Source organism: Etheostoma spectabile, chromosome 17 (assembly GCF_008692095.1).
Source record: "Etheostoma spectabile isolate EspeVRDwgs_2016 chromosome 17, UIUC_Espe_1.0, whole genome shotgun sequence".
In the NCBI taxonomy this organism is placed as follows: domain Eukaryota; kingdom Metazoa; phylum Chordata; class Actinopteri; order Perciformes; family Percidae; genus Etheostoma; species Etheostoma spectabile.
Window position 1 is genome coordinate 23,794,710 of NC_045749.1, and position 22,840 is coordinate 23,817,549.

At 42.7% G+C, this 22,840-nt stretch overlaps 1 long non-coding RNA gene across 1 annotated transcript; it reads left to right on the forward strand.

The window, feature by feature from the left end:
* The first annotated feature begins 3,425 nt into the window (after window positions 1–3,425).
* Window positions 3,426–22,840, forward strand: LOC116705675 (uncharacterized). Its single transcript, XR_004335986.1, has 4 exons — window positions 3,426–3,437; window positions 18,123–18,127; window positions 19,086–19,087; window positions 22,765–22,840. It is a non-coding gene; the product is annotated as an uncharacterized LOC116705675 (long non-coding RNA).

The window sequence follows — 22,840 nt, forward strand, 5'->3', positions numbered from 1 at the left end:
TATTGACTAAAATTTAACAATGAATGCCAAATTAATTTAGATAAGGATAACGTCTGAAATCATAGAAACAGAAAGTGTAATTACTGTGACACTGAGAATACATACTTTCCCAATTTCAAAGTTTAGATAAATAAAATGACCATGCTAGCCTGGGAGTCATTTATCACTAGCAGGACACCTTTGTGGGAAGGTTGGATGTCTCTCTCTTAGTCCTATTTGCTGTTTTTAGTCTGTAAATACATCCGTTTTCTTTCTGCATGAAATTCCAAGGCTAAGAAAAATATTGGTGAAATGACTGGAGAGGCTCGAACCTCAGATGTGTCCCCAGTGTGTCTGTCTTTTGGTTTGTCTTGTCCATGAGGGTGAGAGCTTTCCAAGAGCTCCGAGTTCCTGCTGTTAAATGGTCTGAGACTGCTCTGGTTCCTCCGAGACCCTCTTGGCCCTCAGTGTGAATGTTTGATATGTTGAATGCTTTATATGCAATATAATGACTCAGTGTAGCACTGTAGACATCCATCCATGGCCCTGTGAAGAGGTGTATCTATCACACTGTCACATCCTGTTCTAACCTGTTCTAGATTTACTGCACAACCTGTCTACATTACAGTTAATTCAATGTAGCACTGCTGTACCACAGTACAATCATATATAAACCTACATTGTATTCCTAAATTCAACTTTTTGCAATATTTTATGTGTAGGTCTTAAGTCCCTGTCACAGATGCACTCTAAACCTGAATTTATTTATTAGACTGCATGTGGAGAAATTTCCCAATAAACTGGACAGGATAATTAACGGTCTTTACTTTACCTGAGTAGAAACTGTGTAAAGTTCGATTGAGCCCATGTGTGAATAAGTGAGTCGCTTATTGTCTGGAGAAATCACAGAAAGTGTGTGTTTTGTGATTTACACAAAGACACCAACGCAATTGTCTCACTGGAGAGACAACCATGAGGTACTTTACCTTTCTGTGTAGACCCTACAGATGTCAGTCTGTCTTTCTCTCTGTACAACAGACTTGAAAATAAATGTTTAGGGTCCCCAACGGATGTTTCTCGCTGATTAGTCTATATGGACAACGTTTCATGGGAACTTCCACATTGTGGGATTAATAAAGGATTTTGAATCTTTGATTCTCATGTACTGCTGGCATTTATTTAACTGAAACTCCTGACTGACGTTCATTGGCCTGTCTCTCTCTCTGGGTGTTTTTGACAGCTGGCATTGTTTATTATTAGAATATTTTATATTTTGTATATCTTACTTACTAATGACTGGAGGATGCATCTGCATATTGTCTGTATCCCAGACTCTTATTCCTGTGGATCGTATTATGATGTCTTCATGGAACATACTGTAAGTAACATGATTATTCATACATGCTTCTTACAGAGCGCTTCCTGAACCCTTCACAATCTGCAGACGGATGTAAATGTGGTTTAGCTTTGAAATTCATGCTAAAATCACATACGAACTATCAAAAATCCTGCGGTTGGCCAGATTTGCTTTCCCCCCACCACCGCACCAGACTGCCCTTGGAAACCGACCATGACCAACCTTCTCAGGCAGTCTTGGTCCGGTTGTTTAGTCTGCACCAGAGTTTGATTGACAGGTTTCACCCCAGCCTAAACAAACTGAACTAAATGGGCAACTACAAACATAGGCACTGTAATTTGTTTGAACAGGACAACACAGTTCCTGTCAGTGATAACTGGGTATTACATTTAAAACTGACCCAGTAATGTTTCTCCATGAAGCTCAAGGTTTCTGTTCTTGTCATAGTAAATGCTGTCCCGTCAGATAGTCACATTGTCGTGTCGTCCGCATACTGAATGATGTGGTTTGTACTGAACCTGTGCACGGCAGTCGTGGGTCATCAGGGTGAAGAGCAGTGGGCTCAGTACGCAGCCCTGGGGGGTGCTGAGGGAGATGAAGCTGGATGTGTTTTTTCCAACCCTCGTGGACTGGGGTCTGTCTGTGAGGAAATCCAGCAGCCAGGGGGTGTTGAGTCCAAGGGGGGGCAGTTTGCTCACCAGGTGCTAGGTGATGACTGTGTTGAATGCTGAGCTGAAGTCCAGAAACTGCACTCGCACGTGGGTGGTGTTCTTCTTCAGGTGTTCCAGGCTCAGGTGGAGTGTGGAGGACACAGCGTCCTCTGTGGAGCGGTTGGAGCGGTAAGTAAACTGTAGCGGCTCAAAAGAGGGGGGGGAGTTTGAAGATGATGTGGTCCTTCATTAGCCTCACAAAGGACAGGAATCTTTGAGTGATGAAATTGTGTGTGTTTTGGACACTAGTATGATGGTGGCAGTCTTGAAACAGGACGAGACAACAGCATGGGTCAGCGAGGAGTTAAGTATCCGTGAGGACGTCAGCACAGTCTTTGAGCACCCGTCCCTTTATGTTATCGGGGCCTGCTGCTTTTCAGTCTTCTTAACGTCCTCCAGACATCAGCTGTCTCAAGTCTGAGTGCCTGGTCATCCGGGTGAGGTGTGGATTTCCTCACAGGAGTGTTGTTGAGTCCTTTAAACCGACCAAAGTAGACATTGAGTGTGTGGAGGAAGTCTGTGTTGTCTTCACAGGGAAGAGGAAAATTAAATGTTTAATGTTGTGTGTCCCAATATTGAAATAAAATTCACAAGTCAATCACAGCATGGCATCCCTGCTTTGAATCTATTCTCCTCTCTGTTGCTGTCAGTTGTCATATCAGGCGGAGAGTGCAACCCCCCTCCTCCCCCTTCATCTCCTACAGCATCCTGGGTCCTGGGTCCTCAGGCAGACCGCTCCCTTCAGCTCCTCGGTCCGGTCTTTGGGCTCCTTCTCACCACCGTTGTCTGGACTCCATCTCGGGGATATGGCTTGGCTTCTTTACCCCTTTATAAAAATGATTTTATTACGATGGAGTCTAATGTATGTTGTGTAAATGTACAGTTCATATTATGTAAATGTATAACAAACCATTGCATATCTTTCCTGATTAAAATATACAGGACAGTGGCATCTTAAATTCAATTTTCTTTTAGAGCTCTCCTTAAAATTCTTATACAGGATGCCCCCCCACCCCCTGTAGCTCTCGCATCTTTTGAACCCTGTCCCGTCAGGTAGAACTAAGTGGAAATATGTGTCTTGTTGACCTCAGGGCCTCCCATTTTCTTCAGGCCTTCTTAAGCCTAACAAATTGCTTCCTGGTCATGGTCCCAGTTCATGATTCTCGCTGACCCAGGGAGCTGGAGTACAGCCGTCAGTCATGGGGAAAATCAGACATGTGCAATTTTCTGCTTTTTAACTGAGACCTCAACAGAGACAGCATGTGCAAGGTAGAACACTGGGCTGGTACAGACCAGGCAACACCTACAGGAAGACTATGACTGACCTGATTAAGTTTTAGTTCTGTTGCAGTGTGCCCATGCAGTGTGATCGGTCACAGAAATACAAATAGGTAAATAACCTAATGATTGTATTTCTTTACAAGATTATTTTGTGGGTTATCGTTCTCCTTTTTCCATATTTTGACAAGAACAACCAGAGCTTGAGCTTCCAGCAGAGCTTCATATGATAAACTTACACAGTTCTAAAATGTCACAAAATGATGACAAATGCCCATTACACAACCAAGAAATTGCCTGAACGAGTTAAAAACCAAAGAAATTCTATTTACAATGACTTAAGATAGAAAATCTGCAAATCTAAACATTTGAGTATTTTTACTTGAAGGGACTTAAAATAATGAAACTATTATAACATGTTTCAAAGCCACGTTGCTGATGACAATAGTCTGCCCAGGGAATATGGAATGATTGCATCCACAACTGTAAACTAAACATAGATTTGTGTTTTTGCCTCAGAAAAAACACTTGTCCCGCACAGCACATGCCTACTGACCACCGCGGTGCGGATGCTCATTCACTGACCACAGCCAGCATTCTGCATCTCATGCAAAAGTACAGCAGAATGCATTCTGCCCCAATTCTACCCCGAGTGTCCACTTTCTCCGCGGACATGAATAGTAAGGAAGCTGATCCTCTGTCTCGACACCAGCATAGCAAAGGCCTTCTCCAGTGTCATGCTAGCCCTTGACAGCGTGTCATCAGATTATTTTTCAGACATTTTTAGGTGTTTATTATGACAGGACAGTTTAGACATGAAAAGGGAAAGAAAGGGGGAATGACATGCAGCAAAGGGCCGCAGGTAGGAGTCAAACCTGTGGTCGCTGCGTTGAGGACTGAGCCTCTGTATATGGGCGCACGCCCTACCAGGTGAGCTACCAGGCTCCAGACAGGGTTTTATGTGTCTCTGTTTCGAGAGAGCTTGTCCTCCAAAGGGTTTTACTGGAGAAATGGCTTTAGCTGAAATGCAGCCACTGTGAAATTAAGCGTCTGGCGGGGGTGTTGATGGTACGTGGAGGGATTTTTTTCTCCAACCCTCTGAGCAGGGCAGGGTTTTTGAACACACCACCATCACCGGTTCTGCTAAAATCCCCTATTTGCATCACCTAGAACCAGTCTTCTACTCCAAAGTGGAGCTGTGGTCGCTACTTTACCCGACTCTTAACAGGCAGAACCAAGCTCAGGTCCTGTGGTGTGGACAGAATCTAAATTCCCTGTGTGGGTGTTTAGGTGTGCTTGAGAACATGACCACCATGAACCAATCAGAAATTCATGTTTTATTCCTCGGATTCACTGCTTTGTTTGGCGCTCCTTCTCTACAGTCCCTGACAAAAGTCTTGTTGCTTATCTATTTAGTAGAAACACCTGCTATTTAACCTGACTTTTAATTAATCAATTGGTGTAAGAAATAGCTCATATGAAAAGCTACAAACCCTCCCAAATGATGTTCATGCACTGAATAAATTAGTTTCACTAAAAAAAGATTTGTTATTTAAACAAGACAGAAAGGTCAAATTTTGGCATGACAAAAGTTTTGTCGCCTATAACATAATTGAACAAATTTACTACAAACTAAAATATGTCAGCAAATTAAATAGCGGTGCGGTGAGATTCAAATGTAATATCTTGTATGACTTCCATGAGCTTGAAGGACTGCATCCATGCGGTTTGGCAAGGATCCAGACCATGTGTGATGAAGTCATCAGGAATAGCTAGGAAAGCTCCCGAGTTCATCAATATTCTTTGGTTTGGTCTTCCATGCTTCCTCTTTCATCCTACCCACATATGCTCCATGTGTTCATGTCTGGTGACTGGCTGGCCAATCCTGGACCATCTGGATCTTCTTCTCCTTGAGGAACTTGAAGTGGAGATGGAAGTATGCGATGGAGCACCATCCTGCTGCAGAATTTGGCCTCTTTTATGGTTGGGAATATAAAGGTAGCTGATGTCTGGTATTTGAACTATTGTGTTGCCTTCCACCCTGCAGATCTCCGCACCCCCATACTGGATGTTCCCCAGACCATGATTTTTCCGCCACCACATCACTGTTTTCTGGTGAATCTTGGATCCATGCGGGCTCCCAGTAGGTCTCCTGCAATAATTGCGCGACTGTGGTGTAATTCAACAGAAGAGCTATGATATTAGAATACTTTTTGACAGTTTCATTTTGCTCTGAAACATTATTACAAAAGCTGTTGGGATTAAAATGAGCCATTTCTTGTAAATAAATCTTGATTAGAAATATATTTCAGCGGCACTTCAGGTCAATTTGCACACAAGCGACAAGACTTTGGTCAGGGACTGTATATTCACTCTCTATCTTGCTCAACCCCAGCTGCTCTCTCTCTCTCACGGTCTAACTCCAGAATGCAGTACTGAAAGTTAACAGAAAGACATCACTGATTTTGCTTCCAACACAAGACTTTAAGAAATGAAAATGGTTTTAGATGCATTTAGCAGCTCAGGTTTTGAAAAGCTGTCCCTAATTTCACCATTCATTAACATTTCAGTCAAACTACCTGACCTTCCTCTGACCCTCAGCTCTAACGTGCAGCAATGCTTCAAATCACCATCAGACACTGGACTGAAGATGATTGGCCAGGGATACTGCAGCTCCCATGACAACAGAAGTGCAATTACCCCCCACCCCCGTGATATTCTGGCAGACTGAGTTACTTCCTGTTCCCTCCAAAGTAATGTGGCTTAGAGAGCAGGTCTATCAGTCTATCAGTCAGTCAGTCAGACCAGGGCCCCCCTGCCGGCTTCATCATCTGGCAGCTATCAGAAAAAAATTAGTAGTGCTGCTCTGGTGCTGCAGTGTTTGTGTGTGTGTGTTGTGTGTGTGTGTGTGTGTGTGTGTGTGTTTGTGTGTGTGTATGTGTCCACTATCCTCAGGAAAAAAAGTGCAAGAACAGGAGCTGGATTTAAAGGGGTCACAGAGAGAGACTTGTATCCTCAGGGTTTAAATGAAGCCCTGCTAAAGAGGAAGGATTGGGAGGGGGGTGGGTGTTGGAGGTTGGGGGGGGGGGGGGGGGGGGGGGGGCTTCATTCACCAAATATCCCTTTTCTTCCAACCACCTGCCCATACATGCTCAGCCTATATGCGCTCTGCAGTGTCATCTCTGGCTTCTGCTGAGAGCATGACAAAGGAAGCAGACCGGCTGTGTGGACTGATAATGGGTGCAATGTGGAACTAGACACAACAAAGAGGGGTTCGAAGCATTTGGCCGTCAGAGGGCATGTGGTTGTAATCAGCGCTGAGCCATTAAAGATGGAAAAGAGGCTCAAAGTGAAGTAAACAAGCCACAAGTACCTTGATGCCTCCTGGAACTCGCAGATAAACACTACAGTGACGTGAGGGGGTGATAGGACAGCTTTGGACTATTTTAGTCGAGGGTTAAGAACGATGACCTGGTCATGACCGAGTCAGAGGACAATTTCAGATGTTCAGTCTCCTTCACTTGTGTCTTTCCTTCACGTGATTTGCCTGTTTTTGGTTTCAGGTCTGTTTCAAAAATTCTATTGATAAAGTATCAATTTTCTTCAGGATGTTGAATGCTGAGTGAAGGTAATACGACAACACAGACAGAACAGGTAAGGGAAATGTTCCAATCTCCTTAAATGCCTCCACATTCTTCTCACTCGCGTCTTTCCCTTGTGCTTTTGGCTACATTGACATTGCTACGATTGGGTTTTTAAGCATTGTTTTGAGCCAAAAGATCCCCGTGAGCACAAGGCTGTTTAGCTCCAGTAGAGGAGCTAATCTCTGTTTGAACTAACACGCCCAAACCTCATATCTCATCAACATATATAATGACATGCAGCAAAGGTGGGAAACAGGCGAGGCCTGATTCTCTATATACGAGCGCACTCTCTACCAGGTGTGCTACCCAGGCACTCTGTCTATATACAGTGGCTTGAGAAAATGAACACACCCACGCTAAAGTTGGTTAAAAGGAGGAATAAAAAAAAACATTTTGGAAATTGATCTTAATGCCTCAGGAAATTCCAAACTTTTTTGATGATGTGGGGGGGGGGGTCAGTTTAATTCCAAAGGCCAAGGGAGCATTATCAGGATGCATAGTATCCTGACCCATGAAATAACTGGCCTTTAAATAAAAATCTGCCTGCCTCTAAGGGAATTTAACTTAGGGGGGTGTATACTTATGCCCGCTGTGTTTTAAGGAAGATCAGTTATTTATTAACAATCCATTATTCATTCATAAAGAAAATTGGTGTCCTTAAACGTTGGATTTTCCTATTTTTTTTTTTTAAATTAAGGCATTAAGATCAATTTCCAAAAGATGTTTTTTTATTCCTCTTTTTAATCAACTTCATCCTGGGTAAACTTTTCTCAAGCCACTGTATATATATATACACACACATCTTGTTCTGCTTTGTGATGGCAAAGCTCTCTGTTAGATTGAAACAAAAGTTGCTCTATTAAATTAAAACGGCTGCAGCTATGAGAAGAGCACTGCATTCTCATTCTATCAGGACAAAAATATTTTCTTCCTGTAATACTAAAACATGCTCTAAATGGTGTATTTTCGAATGAATGTCTCAAAGTCTTTAGCATGTCAAATCATTAGATGGGTTTTGACCACTACATAACATTTTTAACGTAACCTTTACATAACCTGTCTGACCGAGCATTTGTTCCCCATCAATCCTTAATAATATCCCTGACCCCTGCCCCCCCCCCCCCCCCCTCCCCCCCGGCCGTTGTATGTGGGCATATGGCGGTGGTGGTGGGACACATCCTCGCCCTCATCACCTCCGATCGTTCATAACCATCAATTGGATTCTGACAGCTTTATGCATCCTGGGATCCAACCCAGGGATCCACTTCCTCCGGTAGAGATAATATAAACCATACCCACCGCCCACTACCTGTACCTTCAACCCCCACAGACACACACAATCCCTGTATCCGTCTCAAGGAGTAAGATGAAACTGATCCCTGTCGACAAACTGCACTGTTCCAGAATAGTAACAGGATACAGCGACATAACTCAATACAAAGTGTAAGTAAAGACTGGAGCAAAGAGGGTCATGTATGGGTCAGTCTCCCAACCCCAGCATGAACCTCAGTGTCTTATTGGGGGGGGGGGTATTGGTAAAAAAATATTGTGCTAACTAATCTTTGTTCAAATCAAAAGAAATGTATATTTCATTCTAGTAGACTTTCCAAAGATTCCAATGTCAGGCTGAATCATGAGGCAAATGTCTATTGCAAATGTACATAATACATCTAGAATACCTCCATCTGATGGAATGGTGCAACCTTAGAAAACCAGCTTATACACAATATAAATGATTCTGTCAATCAGTGGGGAGTGAGAGTATGTTCCCAGCCGTCCACTTAAGAGAAAAAGGGGGGGGGGGTTGAAAGACACAACAAGGCTTCTGTGTGTTCTTATCCCAAGCATAGGAGCATACAGAAGCCATACAAATCTAGTTGTTGCCTCTATAAGGGTAAAAGCAAAGTAGTCCCAGGTAGATCTAAAGTGGTAATGAGTCATTCAAACCGTTCCGGGTACCACCATCAAAAGTGATCTTAACCTCAGCTGTTAGAAAATGGTTCCTAAATAAACTTATTGAATGCATTTATTCCTATAGTAGTCTACTTTTCATAGCATTTATATGCTAGTCTAAATCAGTGATTCCCAAAGTGGGGGTCGGGACCCACAGGGGGGTCGCGAGCCAGAGAGGTGGGGGGTCACAAGTTGATTTCCAGAAATAAAAAACAAAATTGAAAACGATTAGAAATAGCATATGTTAGCCATGATTTTAACACAAGATAAAACTAGTGGCTAAATTTAAAATAAAACCAAGCAAATAAATAAAAAGGGAACAGCTCTTTTGATTTTCACGCCTATACTGCGTGCGCGGTTGTGCGCAATGTTTATATACGTTTATAGTGGGGGGGTCGCAAGTCACTTGCACCGTTACTTTGGGGGTCGTGGGCTGAGAGTTTTGGGAACCCCTGGTCTAAATGTCTTTCTTTATTCCAGTGTTCCAGAAATTTAGATCCAACAGTGTTAGAGCTGGAAGTCAACGGTTGACGCAACGTCTCTGGGGTTTCTGTGAGCAATCCCCACAAAAAATCTTTTTCCAGGAAAAACATCTACTTGGTTCTGTGTGATGCTGTTCTGAGGTCAGAGTTTCTGCAGGGATCACCAAGTCAAATTGCAGACTTTTTCAGACCTTTCTATGACAATTATGAATGAAATGTAAGGCCTTTATCACAACATCTACTCAGCCCTAAATTCAGTTTTTTAATGCCATTTATCGCTAATCTTGCATTCCCCACAGCTGAAGAATAAAATCCGTTTAACGTTTGTTCTTCAATCTGAAAGAGACTCGCGTCAATAACACAAAAGGTGATTGGCTGCAACATGATATGCTAAGGGAACTATTATGACAGCATCAAAAATCACTATTTATAACACTAAGAAGTGTCAAAAATAGTCGATTGAATAGGAGTAAATTTCATTCTTATATGAGGCTCTTTTTTCAACTTTTTTCAAGGCCAATATTGTGTTTCACTAACAACAAAACAACAAAGTCTTTAGGAGCTTTCCATCTTTGCTCTCCTCCCCGGTACGTTGCATTTGGAGATCGACTATTTTTGACTGGCGAGATGTCAGCGACCTAAGAAACCAACAGCTACAGTGAGTTGTTAACACCTTTTTTTATGGCTTTAAATGCTAAAGATGAAAAGATTTTAAAACCTTCTTAGACATGCAACGAATGCTCTGTTCACAGTAACTATTTCCTCATTATCATACGTTATGTCACCCAAAATCCATCCACTATTAATCCGAATATTCACTGTTAGGACTCAATCAGTAGATTACCTGGTTTCTGGACGCTGAGTGTCACTGAACTCACAGCCAGAGCTATGTTGTTTGAGTCATATGTCATGATTCTATTCGGGATGTGACGTGATATGGCACACAGAGAAATCAGGTTATTGTTATCCCTGTACATGATCACTATCAGGTGTCTGCTCTGAGCACTCCCACCTCAAGTCAAGACGTTTTGTGAGTTGTTAGGGCGACGCCTTATACATTTGTGAAACGCTGTCTTATTCATGAATTCATAATGGTGCATGTCTGGTAATTTCGGCATATGCAATATGTCATTTTGACTCTATGATATGCATCAGGAAGAGGCATGTCTCCTGCCGTCCTCATTACTACTACGTTTCCATAAAACAATAACCTGGTGACTAAAATATTTAACTCATTGCTAAAAGTATGCTAGGAGCATAAGCTGATATACATCCAATAGTATTAGAACAGCTGAATTTGAAATCTTAAATCTAAATACCCTGTGTGGTTAATTTAGAAAGGAACTGCGAGGAGATCCGAACGCATCTTGAGGTGAAACAAAGAATGAGTGTCAAAGAAAACCATCTTAACAGAGAGCTGGTGTTAAAGTAATAAATTTGGTCATCAGGGAAAGCAAAGGTACTAAATGAGAGGAAAGGAGAGTATTAAAGGAGAGGAACCACGAGAAAGGCAGACATGTCCATTAAACCTTCCGGGAAACTTGATAAGATTCCCAGTTGCAGCATCAGTGACCACTCTCCTTTCCATTCCTCTCCCTTCCTCTCGCTGTCTCCCCCCAGCCATTCTCTCGCTCTGATTTCCCAACCTGCAAAGTCCATCAGGACCTGAGAGGAGGAACCCGGTCCCTCTCGTGTCACAGCCCCTGAAAAACAATCCACCTGAACAAAAGAGAGACAGCTGCTCAGGAGCAGGGAACTAAATCTGAAGAGCCTGATGCTGCTGTAAAAGAAAGGAGAGATGGGGGTGGTGCACACTCAGCCCCTCCATGAGAAAGGACTTCCTGTGCATTTTATACACGGGAAGTGTCACCCTCATCCCTAAATCTGCCATGTGTACTCCAATGTGGGAATGGTTAAGAAGAAGAAAAATGCCTCCTTCCGGGAAATAAATAGCTGAATTTCATAGATTGTTTTTCCTGACCCTTCCTTTCTTTTACTTAATTTCCCAAAAATAACACTGATGGTTCCATACAACGCTCGTTGCAGGTAAAATACAGGATCAGTTCACTACGCTTCATGAATTTTGGGTGTTTCATTTAATTGTTACAGCCTTTGTCAAAAACAATTGAAATGGGTATAAAACAGTCTGGTATAATTCATCAAAATACATTCCTCTGATCTTAACTAAAATAATTCATAATGACAGCTTTTTAACTCAACATGTATTTATTCACAGTCGCTAATAACCATGGAGGAGACAGGGGAATTAAAAAAAACATGATGGACTCTTCAGGAGGGTCATAATCTTCTGAACATACTGAGACCTCAAGAGAGAGTTGTGTGGATCTGATCATCTTAATTAGCTTTGTAGCTACTCATTTGGCGATGGCTGGAATGTGACGGACATTTATTAATATCAAAAAGTTATGCACTAAAGCTTTTTGCTGCTCAGTAAACATCAGAGCAACCAGAGAAATGACTCATAGGAGAGGAGAGAGAGCAGATGGAGCGCCAGACTACAACAACCTGATCAGACATATCATTAGTTGTCAACGATTATTACTGTAATGATAATGGATTAATCTGTTTTGAGACACTTTATTAAAAAAAGCAAGTATCTGATTCCAGCTTGTTAAATGTGAATATGTTCTAGTTTCTTCTCTCCTCTCTGTGACAGTAAACTGAAGATCTTTGAGTTGAGGACAAAACGAGACATTTGAGGACGTCATCTTGAGTGATCCACATTTTGCACCTTTTTTTTCATTTTAGAGACCAAACCACTAATCCATTAATCTAGAAGATAATTGACAGATTAATCAACAATGACAATAGTTGTTAGTCGCACCCCTGATGTTGTTGTGAATTGGACTTTGAAACGGGGCATCGGGGTTGCAAGATTATTTTTTGTATGTTTTGTATTGCAAAATAGTCAACACAGACAATCAAGGCACAATGCAAGTGTACTCCAGAAATCATTTGAACTATGTACATTTTTAAATTTTCATGAGCACAGTGGCCAGGCGTTTTGATTCGTCGGCTATGGAAATGGGGGACCAGCTGTTTTGCACCTGGCGTCACGTAACATGAAGACATCAACCAGAAAGGCTAGAGACTTAGCTTTCTTCCCCCAAACGAATGAATGATCTAGCTGTTATGAGTTTTTATTTTAGACAGATTCAAACAGGTTCATGTAGACAGCGATCTCCTGCGGTCCGCACTCACCTCGGCTTGTTTGGGACCGGACGCCACGTAACGTGATGGCGTCATCGTGAGCGTACAACGTGATGGCGCAAAAGGCAGAAACCTTAGCTTTCAGACTGCAGAGCAGAAGAACCCAGATGACAGGCTGGTCAGCAGCCTTGACCCTGTGTTCAGTGGTTGGCGTGGATACATCCATCATGGCAGTTGTTCTTGTGACAACAGCAGAGCTCTGCTGCTAACGGTCTTTGTAGAAGCGAGGTGTGACCTTCCCAAAATCACATACCTTTAGCCCCCACCCCCCCCCCTGACCTCTGCTCACTAACACAAGTGGCTTGACACAAAGTCAAAAGTCAAAGTTCTGTTGTCTGTTTATAGCGTAGCTTCAGGGGGTAGGAGATACATCACACTCAGCCTGATCACATTTCACTTCCTTGTTAAGGACGCTGTTAAAACTCAGGAGCAGCACAGCTCGTGTAACATACGTAAAGAAGATTCTGGAGACTTTGATGACTTACACAGGAGCATTTAATGAACATTCAACTGAGCAGAAAATTAAGCAAGTAGTACAGTTTAACCAGGAGGAGTCATTGGGTCCCAGCTCTTTGAAGTTCCTGTATTCCTGAAGGTGTATTTAAAGGTCCCATGACATGGTGCTCTTTAGATGCTTTTATATAGACCTTAGTGGTCCCCTAATACAGTATCTGAAGTCTCTTTTTATAGACCTTAGTGGTCCCTAATACTGTATCTGTAGTCTCTTTTTATAGACCTTAGTGGTCCCTAATACTGTATCTGAAGTCTCTTTTATATAGACCTTAGTGGTCCCCTAATACTGTATCTGAAGTCTCTTTTATATAGACCTTAGTGGTCCCTAATACTGTATCTGAAGTCTCTTTTATATAGACCTTAGTGGTCCCTAATACTGTATCTGAAGTCTCTTTATATAGGCCTTAGTGGTCCCCTAATAATGTATCTGAAGTCTCTTCTATATTTATATATTCTATATAGTACATGTTTTGATTTATTTATTTTTTTATTTTTCCCCCTCCACGTCACCTCTGGGGCTCGGTATAGCTGAACCTTTAATGTAAACAGACATTGCAGGCGCCTACAACACAGATACTAAAGCCGAGTATCTCTCTCTCTAAAGCCTGGCAGGTCCACCGACCTCTGAAAGGAGACAGTCCTGAAACAAAACATTCCCTTATCATGCAGCTGTCTAGACTCCTTGAATCTGGAGAGACATACATAATTACGCATGAAGATGAAGAGTATTTTTATTAGAGACTGGCCGAATCTCTTTGTCCCCTGCCCTGTGACCGTTGAATGACCTGATGTGGTCTAAGCTTTCCATCATACCACAACATGGTGGTCAAGTCAACAAGTCAAATAACTAATACAACTGTTTGTAGAACTAAAGTGTGTGTCCAGACGTTGCAATTCCACTGTTGACCGCTAAAGCCCGTGGTTTCTTCAAAGCCTAGCGCTGTTCCTTGGGGGTTTGGAAAGACCGCTGAACTTAGCTGCCATGTGACCAGTTGACACCTGAACGGTCGGCAGTCACCCTAATTTCACAAGTATAATATGAATTGTTGTGCATAGAGTATGTTTTTGTACAAAAACCCTTCATGAGAATGCTTTGCCCTGGTTCAGCCCACCCTGGTTACTCATCCCTGACTACTACTGCCTGCATGCATTCAAAATCCAGTCCGTGTATTGTACTACAGGGACGGAGTTTCACTGCCAGTCATTGCATGGCATGTGCAGTGACAAACATTTGAAATTGAGATTCAGCATTAAAGTCTGAAGAAACACTTAACATAATGCACTTGAATGGAAGGAATGGTCTGCTAACCAGAGTGTGTGTAGGCAGGGCCGTGCCAATGTTCTTCTGAGGTTTTGCAACATACCACAACAATGTAAATAAATAATTTCCCCGTTGTCAAATCACAGTGCTCGAGAAACCTTGATTAACGTGTCAAAGCAGGGGGTTTGGTTTCAGATGTTTTGGTCCCACTTGAGGTTGCAGGTCTGCATTGTAAAACATATCCATTTGGGATTTTGTTTAACTGTTGTGCAGAGAAAATTGGCAATTTAAAACATCACAATGAGCTCTGGTAACTTGGAATGTGTATTTTGGGGGAAAAAAAGATTACTAGAACAAATTAGAAAGTGGATTAATCCATAATGACAATCATTATCTGCAGTCCTACGCACATTTATGGGTTTCAAGAAAAAGGCGCTTCATTGATGTCGGACATTACGGCGCGGCTCAAACTTACATAAGTAGTAGTTGTGTCCATGTGACACCCATTTGAACATGCACCTGTTTTTAAATACACTGTGGACTAATCCGTTCCTCATGCAGCAAATCTCAGTGAACTGCTGGCTAATTGTGGGTTTAGCCGCCGGCGTCGACTCACAGAGGACACTGTGTTTAATGAGGCCCAGCTCTGTTAGAATAAGCAAGAGGCACCCAATCAGGGACTTTGAGGTAAACACCAGCACTCACGCCGTGTTGTTATGATGGATATCAGCTGTGCAGGGCTGCAGAAGGCTGACACGAATCTCACTGCACAAATGCTATTGTAAGCTGCTTGTCCTATCAGGACAAAAACATGACCTTCTACTAGAAATGCTCTTCACTTTCTACTTTCAGGTGAAACGTGACTGCTGCTGCAATGAAGGTATTTGACAACTTCTGATAAACTGCAATTCCTGAGGATTTGCTCTAAACATAAGGTCTTTGCTGTAGGTATTCCTGTGAATGCTGAATGACTCAACAATTTTCCACTCCCTGCCCCAGGCATCACAGCTTGAAACCGCTGAGTTCACGGGACTAAAGGAAACCAAAAAGAGACAGACTTTGTAGTAAAAGTGAAAACAGCTTGGGATTGTGTATATGTCAAGTTACAGTGGACTCCAAGGCAGACCCAGATATAGCTTTTGAAAGGCTCAGCATGTGAAATGTGGTTTCACTGTATACACAGAACTCAAGGTGTTTCAACAATATTTAAAATACAACATATATTCTCTTTGGATTATCTACACCCTAATGCCTGAGAGTAGCTTTGGGGATTTAAGTGTGTTCAAAGAAATAAAAGACCGCAGGTTTAGGTCTACAAAGTAGCTTGATGATATTGCTGTTGACTGTAAAATAAAAATGATGGCACGAAAGACACGTCACTTCCAGGTTAGTCTATATCCACAATGTTCCACTTCCCTCATTTCAGCCAGATGTCCGTCCTCGTCCTCTGTCTCTGTGTTGGCGTTCCAACCTCTGGATTTCTGAGGATATCCTGTGGTCAACCGATCGCTGCTGGGTAAATCCAGACAGCTAGCTAGACTATCTGTCCAATCTGAGGACTATGGTACTGGTCCTCAGGTCTCGCAGGTAAACCAGAAGCTAGACTATCTGTCCAATCTGAGTTCTCTGTTGACGACTAAAACTACTTCTGAACGTCCACCTGTTCCACCAAAACAAGTTCCTTCCTGATACTATTTGGCAGGCCGGACCTTCCTCCTCAGTGCAGTGGAGGAAGGTCTCGCAATGCAAGACTAAATATGAAACAGATGCCCATTGTGGATGAAAAGAAGACATGAAAGTCACAGGAAAGCTGTGCATGACTTTGCAAAGTGGAGTTGTATGATAGGAGCAGTGACCACAGCCTTCCGTGCAGCACTGGTTGAGCACAGCAGTATTTTACACCTGCAGCCGACTTCAATGTCACATTGTTTATGCGTTAACACATCGGCCACCTGCACAGAAAGCACCTTTCCGCTCCACATGGCCGACAGATGTTGGAGTCAGGTTGCTTTTACAGGACATGTGAATATTTGTTATAAAAGCTGTTTTATGAGAAGGTGCTGTGTGCTTTCAGCCTTCATTGTTCTTGGTAGACTCAGAGGAAATGAGTTTGACTCACACTCTATTTATGAGCAGCGTTCTACACTAATACCTGGCATAAAAAAAGAAATCTGTGTTCAAATTAATGAGCAATCTATAGCTGGTAGCTGGTAGAAAAAAATCTAATATCACAATATTTTCAATCAAATACATTGATGTAGATTGTGGCGATATTGTATGGTTGACTATTGGTGCATTTACTTAATATTAACACGATGAGAGTTTTGAGGAATAGCCACCAACAGTGACTAAGTGGTTAATAGGCAAATAATAAAGCAGCTAGAACAGTCTGGTAAGTTCAGAAAATGACATCATATTATTTTGATGCAAACTTTAAAACTAGGAAAAGACAATATTTACATAATTATTACGATATTATTACCTCCAAAATCTAAGATGATATCTAGCCTCATATACTCTCCCTTACTATACGCGAAAGCATGGCGTAAAGTTTATGACTGAGGCTACTTTTACACCGCTATGCTTCGAGCCAAAAGCAATCCCTGTACACACAAGGGTTTGTAGCTCCTGTAGAATAATTAATCTCTATTTAAATTGACACGCCAAACCTCATATCTCATCAACATTCTGGTATACTGGGCATCCACGTGCCAGGGTAAACAGGAAGCAACATACAGTATATACTTCACCATTGCTGGTGGCTGCCATGGTCAACGTTAGTCTCAGAGAACGAGACGTCATGACTGATGAGACCCAATTAAGGCAGCTAAACATTGGCGTCAGTGTTGGTGTTTCCAGTTGAGACTGCAACAAAACACTCTCACAAAGGGGTCTATATGATATTGTATAAAAATGTATACGCCGGCTGACGATGAGCTCCATGGCGCAGAGCGGCAGTTGATAGTTATTGAAGCCGCTACAGAGCTTTGTGACGCCAGTTACACACCTCTGTTGTGTTGGCGGTAGTGTGGGGGGTTCAGTTACCCAAAAATAGATTCCTTTGAGGAGAGTACAGAGCACCGCGAGCTGAGCGTTGTTTCAGCGGACATTGCAATTAAATTTAGTCCACAAAATATGAGCGTTTTCCCAAAGTTAAGTTCAGGCACCAAGAAACTAGTTAAGATTAGGAAAAAGTAGAAAAAAGATCACAGTTTGGATTCAAACACTCCTAAGGAACACACGTTTCCTGGGTGAAAGGCTTTAGAAGCGAACTCGGCTCTCTGGTTTGAACGTCCTGTATGTTAACACCCGTCCACGACCACCTCCTCCCTAGACAGTGGCCGTTAATGTGGTGCACACAGCAACAAAAAACTGGGAATGCTTATGAATTACAGTGCTTATCTCTTTGAAGGACTGGTTCATGACAACAGGCTGAACACAACCCTGCAGATTCCAAACCAAAGCAGGTCAGAGGTGTTACTAAATGTCTCCCAGACCAAAGATTCTGGGGCAGAATTTTTTTAATTTTGTTTTTCAGCAAGATTGAATGGTTTTACATGGAGGGCTCATATGTGAGATTGCTGTTTATAGACTTCAGTTCTGCATTCAACACCATAATACCACAACAACTCATCTGTAAACTTGACAAACTGGGACTCAGTACCTACCTCTGCAACTGGCTACTGGACTTCCTCTGTCAGAGGCCTCAAGTAGTACGGGTTGGAAATAATATCTCAAGCAGCATCACACTGAGCACGGGGGCCCCTCAAGGCGCGTGTCTCAGCCCGCTGCTCTTGACGCATGACTGCACTGCAACCTACAGCAACAACCACATGGTGAAAATTGCTGACGACACAACTCTGGTGGGTCTCATCACCAAGGACAACGAGACTCAATACAGGTGGAGGTCGACCTTCTGACCACGTGGTGCAGGGACAACAACCTCTGCTGAATGTCAGCAAGAATAAAGAGATATGTTGTGACTTCCGGAGAGGTCACATCCAACACCTGCCACTGACCATCGACGGTGTGTGGTAGAGAGGGAGCAGCACCAAATTTCTGGGGGTGCACATCAGTGAAGACCTCTCCTGGACCACAAACACTGCATTACTGGCAAAGAAAGCTCAGCGCCGCCTGTACTTCCTGCGGAAACTCAAGCGAGGAAGTGCTCCACCAGCCATCATGACTACATTCTACCGAGGCACCATTGAGAGCGTCCTCTCCAGCTGTGTTGCTGTGTGGGGAGGAAGCTGCACTGAATACAACAGGAGAGCCCTGCAGCGCATAGTGAACACAGCTGGAAGGATTATTGGTGCCTCACTCCCCTCCCTGAAGGACATTTACACCTCCCACCTCACCCGTAAGGCGACCACAATTGTGAGTGATGCAAGTCACCCCGCTCACAATTTGTTTGATCAACTGCCCTCTGGAAAGAGGTACAGAAGCCTGCGATTTCCCGGTTGGTCTGCAGGAGCTGCAGGATTGTTTGTGCTCAACATACAGACTCTAGCTACTATACATTCACTAGATCTTCCCTAGTCTCCATAGAAATCTCAAACTGTCCCACCAACACCGTACATGAGCTGGAGTGAATATTCAGAACTTTTATTGAACTACTGTCTCAAATTCCCAATGCTGCCATTATAAATAGTTTTGATGTGAATATTTGCAGGTGAGTGGTTTGCATTTCCGTGTCGTCTATTTGTCTCACCCCAGCTGTGTAAAGGCCTTAAGTCTTGCTTTTTGAAGAAGAAGCTTCTACTGAGCAGACAGAAACTAAGGCCACGACACAGCCGGCAGAATAGTGTGTGATAACCTAGACATACAGACACATCAGTCCAATTTAATAGACTGAAAATCTTCTTCTCCCCTAAGGGCATCCAAATGATTAATTACTGATATCATGTCAATGCTAAAACCAATGAAAGTATTCACTGAGTGCTTCCATAAGCAGCAAACCTATTTTTTCTATCACATTATGTCCGTGTGTTCACAGGGACGAATATTGCACTGCAATTATGTGACAGCCCTGCAGAAATAAATGGAAAGACAAATTCCAATATCTTTATCAGCTTTTCACGTTAGTAGAAGGCTGCAAGCTTAAAATTTCTACGGCATATCAGTGCAAGAACACACACACCAAAACCTGAGGAAACACACATGCTGAGCTGGACTGTATCTCTCATACGTGCAGCCTTCATGGTCTTAAATAGAAGGCCAGACCAGAGGAAGAAAAAGCTGGCCCTGGGGGGGGGGGGAGCACTCTGGGTGACCCAGGCCTGGAAGCCAGCTTCAGCCAGAAGATCCAAGACGGCTGTCTGCCTCATCTATCATCCCTCCACAGCGGAGGGCTAAAATATTACAGGGCTTTCACTCTGGGTCCTCACCCTGCTTCACTGGCAGCTAGAGGCTGTTATGTGGCATACGTTCTATAATCTCTCCAAATACTAAGAAAGAAAAAAGAGAAACAATAAATAGTGAGAAATATAAAGAAATGAGGGCTTTTTTCAGGACATGCAAAATATTGATATCTGCTATACATGGAGCCAACCTCCAGCTACTGTGCTACTGTGTACAGTTCTTGTTATTTTTGGTTGTTAGGGATTGCGGTGTCACATGGTACTCACATCAGTGGAAAGTGTGCAAGCAACGAAGAATAAATACCAGCCCTGCCACAGAAAGGCTTCGGGAAGGAAAAGAGCCGATACACACATGTAAGCATCGGAAAAGGATTTGTAGAAAAGAGCTACTGAGAACCTGGACCATACACCACGGGCTTCTCTAACAAGATGAGATACAGAAACATCTAGTGAAATCATCTGCAAAAGTCAAGAGAATGGTGAGGCACACATCAGCTGTTAATAAAAAGTTAAAGCTCATTACCCTACAATAGAGTCCAAAATAGACAGGGGGGGCAGACAGGAAGGCATGCATGGACCTGTTTGCAGATCACATGATCATACATTTTGGGCTACAGGTCAATCTGTTTGGGATCTTCACAGACATGGGTAGATGATACAATGTGCATCACACGCCCTCTTGGATGCTCTTAGGCCTGGTTAAACTAGTGCTGACTGCACAACATCAGAATCAAAATCGGGTTTGATGCCAAGGGAGTTTTTCATATTAACCCTCATGTTGTCCTTGGGTCAAATTTGACCCGTTTTCAGTTAATTCGGGGGGGGTTTTGTTACAAGAAATGGGCCGTCAAAACAAGCGCTGAAAATATCAAGGTTAAAAATGTCAAAAAAAGCATCCACAACATTGAAAAAGTGACAAAAATCTCGGAAAAAGTGATAATAATGTTACACAAAGTGACCAAAACAGTCTTATTTTTCATGGTTGACGGGAAGACGACACAAAGGTTAAAGGAATTTTACCTTTTTTGTACATAACAATAAATATAGCAGCATGTACTGCAAAAATCAAGAAACATAAGAATAGAATCATTTACAATAAATAACATGTGTTGACCAGAGAATGTGCAGAACTTCACAGTATGAACAGGGCTTGGCAATAATTCGGTGGGTGCTTTGGCAGATCTAAAGTCAAGTCCTGAGTGTGAAATATAAAGACTATAGAGAATTTAATGCATACACAAAAAAGGAACCAAAAGAGATGTGTTAATGTAACATATTTAAACAGATGGGGGAACTGTATCCACCCCATAACCAAACAAGAAGTCCTTTCATGTGCTAAAGCAAAAGGGAACATGAAGCTACAAATGCAACTGGAAACAACTTGTTATTTAAAGAAAAAGACTTACAACAACACTACTGTGTGTAGTCTCTGGCTTCATGTTATTACATCAAAGTTGCACCATTAGTTGATGGTGATCATAAGATTAGATCATATAGACTTTATTAATCCCACACTGGGGAAATTCCTTGGCTTTATCAGATCAAAAAAAAAAAAAAATCTGAACACACACACCAGAATAACACAAATGCACATTGAGTGGACAAAGGCGAAAACATGTGTTCCAGGACTTACAGTCAATGAATGCCTCATCACATAATTGGATGTACTGTGGAGAGTACTAAAACTTGAGGATGTGTAGCATCTGAATTGAAGTGACATAAGAGACGGAGAGGAAAGGGTTAAAGCAGGCTGGTCAGGAGAGTCTGGGGGCAGAAGCTGGACTGAGATTTCCAGTAGCTGCTTTGGCCGGCCTCCACCCACATGCTGACATGGATTATTACAAGGTTATTTATCAGACTCCGACCTGCACAGGTTGATGGATTTAGCAATGAGAACCCAACTCCCTGTTATGTTAAGCCGGGCAATGACATGTGAGAAGTAAAGTGGAAGAAGCAGATCATTTCATAGCTCGTGGTGTCATTCTGTGTGAATCTGTGTGTTATTTGCTGAGTGCAAGATAATTAGTGGAATTTACATCAAACAGGTTTTGAATGTGTTCCAGGATTTACTTAGCCTGGAAATCCAGACCCAAATCCGAAAGATTAAGGGTCTGGCATCGAGTAATGAAAGTCATTTTTTTTGTGGGGTAGAAAAAAAAAAAAAAATCATTCTTGAGCAGGCCACACATAAATCAAGTGAGAAGTAGGGCACTTCCCATAGACTTAGAGACAGTCCCGGAAGCTTTGTCCATTATTTTATACAGTCTGTGATTCCAATCCGTGAGTCAATTCCCCCATGTCTTGACATGGCAGATATTTTAAGGAAATTTTATATTAGGTTTTGGATGAATAAGGAACAGAATGCAAGCAATTTAGGTTGTCTAATGTCAACACGAGAGCTCAGAAAACTCCAGTCCCTGTAAAATGTGGTTAAAAGCTCCAGCACAGGTAATGGGACCTTTGGCCCTATCCTGCACCCAGCGCAGCACAAAGCCCAACACAAGTGTCTTTGCAAGTTTAAGTTTCCCGTCCAGTGCCAACGTCATTTAAATAGAAAATGCACCTGCACCCACCTGTGGCCCATGGGCAAGCTGGTCTTACAGGGAGGTGTGTTCAGGTGCATTCTGGGCGAGCTGGTCTTACAGGGAGGTGTGTTCAGGGGCATTCTGGGCGAGCTGGTCTTACAGGGAGGTGTGTTCACGTGCATTCTGGACGTGCTGGTCTTAAAGGGAGGTGTGTTCAGGTGCATTCTTGGAATTTTCCTATCCATGGCCAACAAAAACCTGGTCTAAAGTCAATAACGCAGCATTTCATTGTTATTTTACCAGCGCATTAGTAGAATGTGCCTAGGTCCGTGGACAGCACACAGGGATGCACAGCAGCACACACACGTGCAGAAGATTAAAATAGAAATAGTAAAATGATATGATCTGCCCTTTCACTTCACGCACAAGCAGATCAGTTTCTTCTCTTGAACATCTCTCCTTCCTGCTCAGCTAATCCTCCATCATAACAGCAACGCTCCAAGGTCCAAACGCGCCTGGCTGTTGAAGGGAATTGAAGAGGACCTTT